Consider the following 10,823-nt stretch of genomic DNA (forward strand, 5'->3'; position numbering starts at 1 on the left):
AAATGAAGAATAAAGAAAGACCTTACAAGATAGGCAGAGACAGGGAAATTGTAACCTCCAGGCCACTTTACAGAGGATGCTTATCAGGGGTGGGAGGACATGCAGACATGACAGAAGAGAGGTACCCTCGTGGTGATGGTTTTTGAAAGGATGAAAAAAAAACAATACATTTTTATTACTAATTTTTTATTTATTTTACACACCAACCACAGTTTCCCCTCCCTCCTCTCCTCCCATTCCCTCCCCCACCTCATTGTACTCCCTATAACAGCATGAGGCTTATAGCATAAACAGCCTTAGACCTAGAAGGAGAAATACACACCCGTCCACAGATAGTGGGAGACTTCAGTTACCCACACTGGTCAATAGATCACATCATCCAGGCAAAAACAATACACACAGAAAACAGCACAAATGGGGGTGGGGGAGGGGAGGGGAAGGGGAGACTGGGAGGAGAGGAGAAGTAACTTTGGTTGGGATGTAAAAACAATGAATAAATACATAGAAAGAAAGAAAAAAGGAAGAGATAGAGGGAGGGAGGTAAAGAAGGAAGGAAGAAAGAAAGAAGAAAGGAAGGAAGGAAGGAAGGAAGGAAGGAAGGAAGGAAGGAAGGAAGGAAGGAAGGAAGGAAGGAAGCCTCTGAGTTAGTGCTGCATTGTTCATGAGCAGTGGACCATCAGCTTCAGCATGGTAGCTTCTGGAGGGCTGGATTCCTGAGGGAAACTTACTCTCCCTCTTCCAGATGCCATCGATTGCCAATAGCTTCTTATCTGCCAATCGTTTCATAAATCCCTCCCTCATCCATGGGGTCTGAGCAGGTCTTTGCATATGCAGTCCTAGCAGAGATGAGCTCACGTGTGCAACAGTCCTCTTGTGTCCAAACATTGAGCAAATGCTCCACTGCAGATATATGCGACCTTAGGCTCTTATAATCTTTGTGCTGTCTCTTGATCCAGCAGCCTTTGGGAAGAGAGATTCGATACTGGCGTGGCGTTTAGAGCTGAGCACTCACAGGCTCTCATTCTCTACACTTTGGCTACTTGTGCGTCTCTATCATTCTCCATCTATTGCAAAAAGAAGCTTCTCTAGTGGGGGGTTGAAAGATTCACTGATCTATCGGCATAAAGACAAGAACATAAGAGTAGTTTATTACCCTGTCCATTTAGCAGAAAAACATACTAGATTCTCCCCTAGGGCATATGACTTAGCCAGTCATAGGGTTCAGACTCAGTCAACAGTGCTAAGCAGGAGCTCTGTGTTGCGGAGTGAGCATTAAATCCAACCAGAGAGTGGTTGGTTACTTCTGTAACATTTGTGTCGCTCTTCTCCAGTGGAACTGTCTTGACAGACCGGTAGAGAGTAGAGCGTCCAAGAATCGAAGATGGCTGCCATATTATTAAATACTTATATTTCTTGGGCTAGAAGACCCAGACAAAGGCCTAACAGGGTTGTGGTGTCTGGTTTGGGTGTCTGCCCTGCTTTTCAGAAGGCCACTATTAAATGTGTGCTCAGCTCACATACAGAAAGAGGGGAAGGTTTTATGTTTCATCCTATGATGGCTCCACCTGCATGTGTTTATGACCTGTTCTCGGGATATCAATAAACTTTCATCAGCCCACATATCCTACATAGCTACATTAGTGGATTGGGCTTTAACATACAGAATTGGGAAAACATGTTAAGTCCATACAATTCCACGCTTGGACCCCCTAATGCATGTCCTTCTTGAGTGTTAAATGTACTCATTTCATCTGGAATGAGTCCCCACAACATTGACTCCCCAAACTATTGATCATCCAGTACCAGCTCTAAAGTCTAACACCTCATTTAAATATTACCTACATCAGAAATACATGGTAATACAGGAGCGTTAATCTCCCAGGGCTGAGACCCAGCGGGTCTCAGTGTAAACCCCAGAGCCACAGCTGAACCCAGCACAGGTGAGTGAGGCAAGCTTGCAGTCAGTAGGTAGAGCCAATAGGAGCTGTGGGGCTTGACCACCTGAGATAAGTGACCCTGTGTCCCTTCCCTCCACTCTCTGGGATGCTTGAGAAACCAGGAGCCTTGTCCTCAAATAGCCACCTGCCCAAGCTTGCCTTGCTACAATGCCTTGTGTTATAAATGACAGCAAATGCAGTAAGCCAGTGAGACCCTGTGACATGGTCTTGACATTTTTAACTCTTCTCACAGACATCAGAAAACTTATTTCCTATGGCCAAATAACTAAATTAATGAACAAAGAAACGGCACAGAGACTTACAGGCTTCACCATAACCGTAATCCACCTAATGTGGGTGTGTGGTGTTCCAATTGGGGAATCCAGCTGACCACAGAGGGTAATGCTCACTGTGCAGAGGAATATGGAATTCACCTTTGCTGCAGTAAAAATTTAAGTATTTAAAAGAAATGCTGAGCCCAGGAGTGAAGGCACGGCATGAAATCAGACCTTACACAGACGGTGAGGAGGTGGAGGGCCCCAGCGCTGCGCTTGTAGGAAAGACAGAAGCACACTGAGAAGCAATGACTTTAAGTAACCTCAGAGCCACTTTGGGGGGAGGAAAGACCTCCTATTGTGTCTTGATTCACAGCCTCTCCCCTGCCTGGAAATTCCAGAATGTCCACTGAGAAATCATGGAATGTCCCAAAGTGTCATCCTTGGGAATATTTGTACTTCAAGTATATACTGTGGGAAATCAACAGAGCTAGAAATAGGAGATAGTATTTAAAAGACAAAAAAAAATACATTTCAGTAAATAGAAAATTCTATGCACCCCAGCTATGTCTTCAGCAATCCAAATGTGTAGAAGAATATTCTATTAAAAAAAAAAAAAAAAAAAAACCTCACAGGAGACAAAATGACAATAACAGAGACCAAACCTCCACAAATTGATTTCGTGTTGAGGTTCACATCAGGGAAAGACAAGAACCTCCCTTCTCTGCTGCCACAGGGACATTCAAACCTGCCCAGATGGGATCGATGACGAACTGTGTGCACATCTTACCTGTGTAACAGCTGGGCCTTGGGCAACTCCAGCTGTCAGCCACTAACCTCTACCCCACACTTACCAGTCACTAGCTTCCACCCATCTCACCTGTCAGTCACCAACCTCAGCTCATCCCACTTGTCAATCACAAACCTCCACCACAAATACATTTATTACTCACTAACTCCAGTCCACCTCACCTGCCAGTCATCAGCCTGTGGTCACTTATCTCTGCCTGGCAGATTTAAAACTGATAGCAATTCCCAATGTGTCTCTCCCAACAGTTCTGCAGCTGCTCAGACCCAAATAAACACACAGAGGCTTATATTAATTACCAATTGCATGGACTATGGCTCAATTTTCTTACTAGCTGGCTCTTAAAACTAAACTCAGCCAATTTCTATTAATCCATATGTCACCACATGTTCTGTGGCTTTACCTATGTGCCATTACATGTTGCTCCCTGGACGGCTGGCTCATGTCTCTTCCCTCTGCCTCTCTTCTCCTTGTCTATCTGCTTGGATGTTCCTGCCTGCCTCTAAGCTACCTTGTCATAGGGCAATACAGCTTTATTTATCAAACAATCAGAGCAACACATATTCACAGCAAACAAAAAACTATCTCACAGTATCAATGTGCATAAATAAAATGGGGCTTCATTCAATTTCTGTGTTTGAATTCACATGCCTCCATTGCTTGGCTAATTATAATAATCAAAGAAAGCCATACTAAGTATAGTCCTGCATTATAAATGCATTTATCTCTTACCTGAAAACAAAATTCCCTGTCCCCACCAAGCAGCTCATCCTGTTATCTATTTCCTCGCTGGATAAAGCTAGTTTGGGGATGGCCTGTGGTTCCTGAAGTTCCCAGCAGACACCCTCTTCCCAGTGAATTCCCTGGGCTCTGTAGGTATTCCTGTCCTTCTAGCCCTGACAGCATGGACTTTAAGGTGTAGTAATTCACCCTGGCTTCTCCCTCCAGGCCAGCGCAGGTCCAAGCCCCTTCCAGGCAGCAGGAATTCTTTGTGCATTAGCCTAGGATGTTCCCCCTCTCCAACATTTAGGCTGAGGCCTGGCCTAGCAGCAACAGCCCAGTTTTCTGAAGTTTTGAGGAAGAGCGTCTCTCCGAGAAATTGAGTTTCATCCCGACTATGGTGACCTCAGCAATTGTGAGCATGAAGTTAGAGGGTTGCTGTGAGTCTAAAATCATCCCAAGTGCCTCTCTTCTCTTCTCTCCTCCCCCACTTTCCCCTCCCCTCACCCCTTCTCTCCTCTCATGTTCTCTTTACAATCTGATCCCGAATTCCTATACAGACACTTTCTGTTCCAAAGCCTAGACTCTCTAACCCAGCTTCATAGATATTTTGTACCAGTCGATTGGTGCCAGGTGCCACCAACAGGTATGCCTACTGATATTTATACATGACAAGTGGCTTCAAATTACGGCAAGGCCACTGTGGTCACCTCAGCCCATTGCAGAGCTACCATGAGATGTCTCAGGTTCAGTGCCCTAAGCCCTTATAGGCCACCTCTGCTCTAGATCTCTAACTCCTTTTTGCTACTCAATAGAGTAATAGAGAATAACACACTTTCTCTCCAGCAGACATCTGGCCCACTGAACAAGGCACCCACATCACAGTCCTACCTACTCCTTCCTGGGGGTGGAACACATTGGCGAATGACAGGCCTTGGGAGCAGTCTGTGAACTCCATTTCCCAAAGGTGACTTTCTGTACCAAGCACACACTCTGTTTCTCAGTGGTGACACTCTGCCCCTTTCAAGCATACTGGTGTCTTCCAGTGCAATCTATGGCCATAGAAGTGTGCCTGTGTGGAGAAAACAAGTCAATCTTTGGTGTAAATGTGTATAAGGACTCATGACTCCTTATTGGTACCTGCCAGGCTTTACCTATAACAAAGCTGACTCCTATCTCTGTCTGGCTAGTCGTTCTAACTCAGGCTAGAGGGTAAGGAATGGATTTGACACCCCATGCCCCAAAGCTCTGGCAGGCTCTTGGAGCTCAGACTCCCAGGCCCTCATCTCAGCAGGTTGTGTGTGGAGTAGCTATACCAGATCAGAGCTGGACTCTTAGGCACACCTCCAGTCCCTTAACCAACACACAGAGATGGCCATGACACCAGGAAGAATTTATTCATACATAGAGATTTGGTGGCATACATTGTTCTTGGCCAGAGCTCCTAAAAGACAACTCACAAAACACACACAATTAGCACTTCCTACTTGGAATGACTGAGTAATTGAATGATGGGGCTCAGAAGATCTGACCCTGCTCTCAAAAATCCAGAAATTGTCATTAATTTTCTTGACAGACATACTGAAATAAAGACTGAGAGAGGGGGGGCATACTTGGCTCTTGTTTTTACATAAGTTCTTCTATTACCAATAAAGACTCAGGAATCAGACATTGGGGTGAAAACCTGATAGATCAAAGATGCAGTGGAGGAGACCCAGCAAGCACCTCTCCACATGTCCCACACCAAAAAAAAAAAAAAAAAAAAAAAAAAAAAAAAAAAAAAAAAAGATTGTAAAACTCTAAGTCCTTCCCATAAGTCCCTCCCTATTCCTTCCTGTGCCTCTCTATCCATCTCTCTGGATCCTCCATACTCTCTATGGCTGATTCTTGTCAACTAGTCACTGGCTCCACCCCTTGATCCAAGGTTAATTTTATTAACACACTCTAGGAGTTCCACAGTGCGATCAAATATCCTGCAACATTTGGTCCTTCCTATAGGCACAAGATGCAATCATGGTTCCCCTATAGAAAGGGAGGCAGAGGGATCTGGCCCCAAACCAAGGAATGCTGGTTGACCACTGGGCACTACTAAAGGCAACAAACACAATTTCTCTGGAGCCCCTAGGGACACTTGCATTTCAGTGACATGACACTTTTTGAACCTCTGGCTTCTGGAACTGTTAGGAAATGGATATGTGTTGCTCACAACCGTTGAATTCATCCCTGTTTGTTACTGCATCCCGGGGAAACACATGTTTATAGGCAAGAGATCATGTAGTCCTCTAAATAACTACATGGACTTCTATTACCATCCTTAACAGTTCTGAGGTGTAGAAACTGAAACCCAAGGAGCCCCACAAGCAGGACTGACACTCAGGCCACCTGCTACAAAACATCTGAGGCCCCAGTGGAGGAAACTTGAGGCCAGGGTTGGGGCTGCCTGTTGAATCCATTCTGTCCCTGTGTGTGTCCACATGATTTTGAACATTCAGGACTATAGAAGCAAGCTACCCAGGGTTTAAACTCCTATAAAGCTTTGGTTGCTCTCCAGCTGCCCCAACCAGCCACAGCATCCTGTGAAAAAGCATGGATTAATTTGTCATTTCTGTACAGCGGAAGAGCAGACATATTGGAGAGATTTGGTGAGCTGATACGTTACAAATGACATATTGTGGCTTCGACTTGCAGAACGTCAGAGTGTAGGACACCCACAGAGTGCGGCAGACCCTTGGGAACACAAACATTGTCCCACTGCCAATGGCGTTTCACCCAGTAAAGAAACATCTGCTTCCTCTGTGTTGCCTTATCTCGACCCGTGGTCCCACAGGCACAGACTTCTCCTTGTAAAAGCCCAGCACACATACAGAAGAACAATGTTCGCTCTATATCTTCCAGGCGTATGCTAGCCAGGACTGTCTGGAAAGAGACGTAAGTCATTAGAAATGGGCCCATGAAGGATACTCAGGCACCCAGTGGGGATTATTGGCCATGAACTTTATGACCTGGTACAACATTATAGGTGATGCTGTGGTGGGTGTATATATCATGAACGATAACCCACCCACCCAGGTATAGGAATCCTATGCACATTGGGAATTGTATCAAAGACCACAGGTAATCCCAGAGATGAAGGTAGACAGCAGAAGAAATTACTGATTATGATTGTAACCTTACCGTCCCTTCATTGACAACCTAAGGCACACCAAAGAGAAGATGGGCTTTTCTAGATAGCTGTCGTCTCTACCAGACAGGCAGGCTCTCATGCCCCAGACCCCTCCCTTGCTCAGAGTTTTGGATTAGTATTTGCCTGGGCTTGACGGCTTCATTTTAGCCTTGGACCACTCTTGTCCCTTGACCTTGCCTCGCTGCTGTTTTGTGTGTGTCTTGGTTGTGCTCATTGAAACCAAAGAGTCTTTGTCAGATGCCTGCTAAAGGCTGTGAGCATGACAGGGCCCTCAAGTGGGTTAGAATCCTTGAAGCTACCCAGTGATTTTTCCCTCATAGTCAGTCTACCCCGAAGATGGCAAGAGTGAAATCTAAATGACAGGAAATACTTGGATATAGAGTCCATTGAGAGGCTTAACTCTGCTCCTCCTTCTAAAACATGAAGGTTCAGTCTAACTGCCAAGGGTATATAGATGATGGAAGGGGCCAAGAGTACAGGAGAGGGAAGAGGCCAAAGGTGCAGGAGAGGGCAGGGGCCAAGAGTACAGAGGAGGGCAGGGGCCAAAGGTGCAGATGATGGAAGGGGCCAAGGGTGCAGGATGAAAGGGGCCAAGGGTGCAGGGGAGGGCAGGGGCCAAGGGTGGAGGGGAGGGCAGGGGCCAAGGGTGCAGATGATGGAAGGGGCCAAAGGTGGAGGGGAGGGAAGGGGCCAGGGATTAAGTATCTGCAGTTAAGCATCATCGCACCAGAGAAACTGTGTTCCGTGCCAGTCCTTGGGGGCAGAGGAGTGAAGTTCCAACAGTCTACACACTAACTCACATGACAAAGTCGGCTGTTCTCTGCCTGTCATGGAAGCAGCTGGAAGATAGCCTGAAAGACATCAGCCTCCTTTTTTTTAAACATAACACTTTATTATTCATTTAAGAATATCATATATGTTACATGTTTTTATCTTTTCAACCTGCACTCCTCCCCCAACTCCTTCCAGATAGGATCCCACCCATTTCCAACTCTGTTTACACACACACACACACACACACACACACACACACACACACACACACACACACATACATACACACACACACACACACACATACACACACATACACACATACATACACACACACACACATACACACACACACACACACACACTATACACACACACATACATACACACACACATACATACACACACACATACACATACACACACACACACATACATACACACACATACACACACACATACACACACATACATACATACACACACACATACATACACACACACACACACACACACACACACACACACACTGGATCTATTAGATACTGATAACGCAGGGAAGGGAAGACTGACTTGAGTTGGTTTTTTTTAGTGTCATAGGAGGTGGCTTGATTTCAGACCCATTCCATCATCCAGGCAAACAGCGGGTAGGGTTCATTCTGTGTAACAGAGAACAGTGTTGGGAGGATTCTGGGATAAACACAGTAACAAACAAATGAGTGTGATCCCAAACAGTAGAAGAGCAATGAAGGAAACCGGCCAGGATAAGGAAATGGCAATCGATCACACCTTGGGCTTAGAAGGGACACAGAAAAATGTGAAAAGCGTTACCCACTGCCGCTTCACGAAGGGCAATTTAGAAAAGGTGGTTTGTCCTTCAGTGCTTGGCTTAAGGATTTAGACTTGGTAAGAGTGATATGCCACATATTTGAGTGAGAAAAAAAATGGTAAAGAGGCATAATCTACATTTCCACTAATTTTCTTTATTTTTATTATAAGATCAGCTACTTCTAGGTCACATTATAGGACATTTTGAGATGGGTATCAAACTGGATTTGGCATGTTTATGTGATGCTGGTCAAATGTATCCGTCTTTTTGACAGCAGAGGCACAGAAAACCAGAGGTGCTGAGAAGTTTGTGTTTCTGGTAAGATTCAAAAACTGAGTGGGTGAATTTCTCAGGAAATTATGTCTTAGCTTATCAGAAATCATGAAAATTTGCATATTTCAGAGGTTTTTTTTTTTCTCAGACAATTTTGTTCACAGAGAAACATGAACAGTGAGGTCCTGAGTTCAGATCCCTGACTTCCATGTAAAAGTAGGGGAAGGTGGCATATGGTGATAGTGTGTACCCTAGTAAAATTTGCCTGAAGATCAAAGAGCAGAACAATCCACTAGATTAAACATAGATGCCAGGCAGTGGTGGCACACACCTTTAATCCTAGCATGGAAAGCAGAGATCTGTCTGGATCTTTGTGAGTTCAAAGTCACCCTGGATTACATGAGATTGATTCAGTCTAGGAGAGAAACAGAGTCAGGCAGTGGTGACACACACCTTTAATCCTAGTATTTAGGAAGCACACATGTCTTTAATCCCAGCACTAGGAAGGAAGCAATATGGCTGGGCAGAGAAAGGTATATAATGCATGAGGAGACAAGAACTAAGCCCTTTTCAGCTGGAGATTTTTTTGGCTGAGGATTCAGAGACATTCAGTCGGAGGATTCGTGGAGTTGGAGAGGTGAGATGTGGCTTGTTCCTTTGTCTCTCTGATCTTTCATCATTTACCCTAATAGCTGGCTCCAGGATTTTATATTATTTAGAAATTTGAGCAACATCTGGCTTCTAACTTTTGGAGCATGAATTCACGAAAACTCCACTTGCCTGTGGCTTTGTAGCCACCGGCACAGGTGGGAGCAGCCAGAGTCTCCACCCCACCTCTTGGGATTTTGTTTTGGACACCAAGTGGTCTCTGGGATAGACTTCTACATCTTCCTTAGAAGCTTCCTGTTAATAGCTAAACCTAAAGGTGTGTCTGTTGTGTTGATGGTGAAGGTAGTAAACTGGGAATGTTGGTATTGCTTGACACCAAATTCAGAAGCTAGACAAATAATAATTGAATCTCTGGCTTTTGAAAATGCTAGTGCACAATGCAAAAGGATAATTAGGTCATTAAAGGCAAGAGCGACACCCTTGGAAGAATGGATCTGAGATACAATCGATATTGAATCTCATGACCATGTTGATGCTTGGATAGGAAAGGTGTTGAAGAAAAATTGAAATGTTAAATGCTTCAGTTCTGGTAAACAAAGTCACCTAAAAAGAAACTGTAAACAGGGTATTTCTAGGAACAATGATTTGTTAAGAATAATCCCAACAGAACACCCTTCCCTTCTGGATTATGCAGAAGGTGTGGCAAAGGCAGACATTGGACTAATGAATGTAGATCAACTAGGGACAGTCAAGGTAATCCTTTGGCATTGGGAAATGCCTTGAGGGGCCTCTCACAGGCCCCATGTTAAATTTGGTTCAGTCTTATCCTGTCATCATGGAGCAAACTCCAACAGGGCCCAGGGTGCCAGTGTCAAGAGGGCCCAGGGTGCTAGTGTTTGGAGAGGAGATCAGGACTCTGGCAGATGTCCCATCATCCCTAGAACAGCAGCAGTGTGTGTCTCCCACTGAAGAACGTGTTATCGGGGCCTGGGAGTAGAGGTGGGAGAGAATGAGAGAAGGTATGGAAACTGTCATGTTTCCAATACAGTCATGCTATAAGATACAATCCTGATTTAAGAAATAATACATGTGGGGAAATTAATTTCTTCAGAGAGGAAATGCAGACAAAGAAAGAAACTCATGGCAGCAAAGTGCTGCAGTGTAGGTGAGAGACCTTGCTGCACATTAGACTGCACCACTGTGGTGGGCTCACGTCAAAGAGTTTCAATCAGTAGAAGAGTTCTTTAACTGTAAAACCCAAGAACATTGGTAACACAATGCATAGAAAGTTCCCACAAGCCCCTGCAGCTCTTCAAAGCATGTATTTTCCAGTATATAGAGAGTAGCTGTGTGTGTCTCCCCATTGGTTTACAGGTTCACTGAGGAAGCGTCCTCCATTATGAATTCTCATCAA

The sequence above is a fragment of the Peromyscus leucopus genome, chromosome 19 (assembly GCF_004664715.2).
Source record: "Peromyscus leucopus breed LL Stock chromosome 19, UCI_PerLeu_2.1, whole genome shotgun sequence".
NCBI lineage: Eukaryota > Metazoa > Chordata > Mammalia > Rodentia > Cricetidae > Peromyscus > Peromyscus leucopus.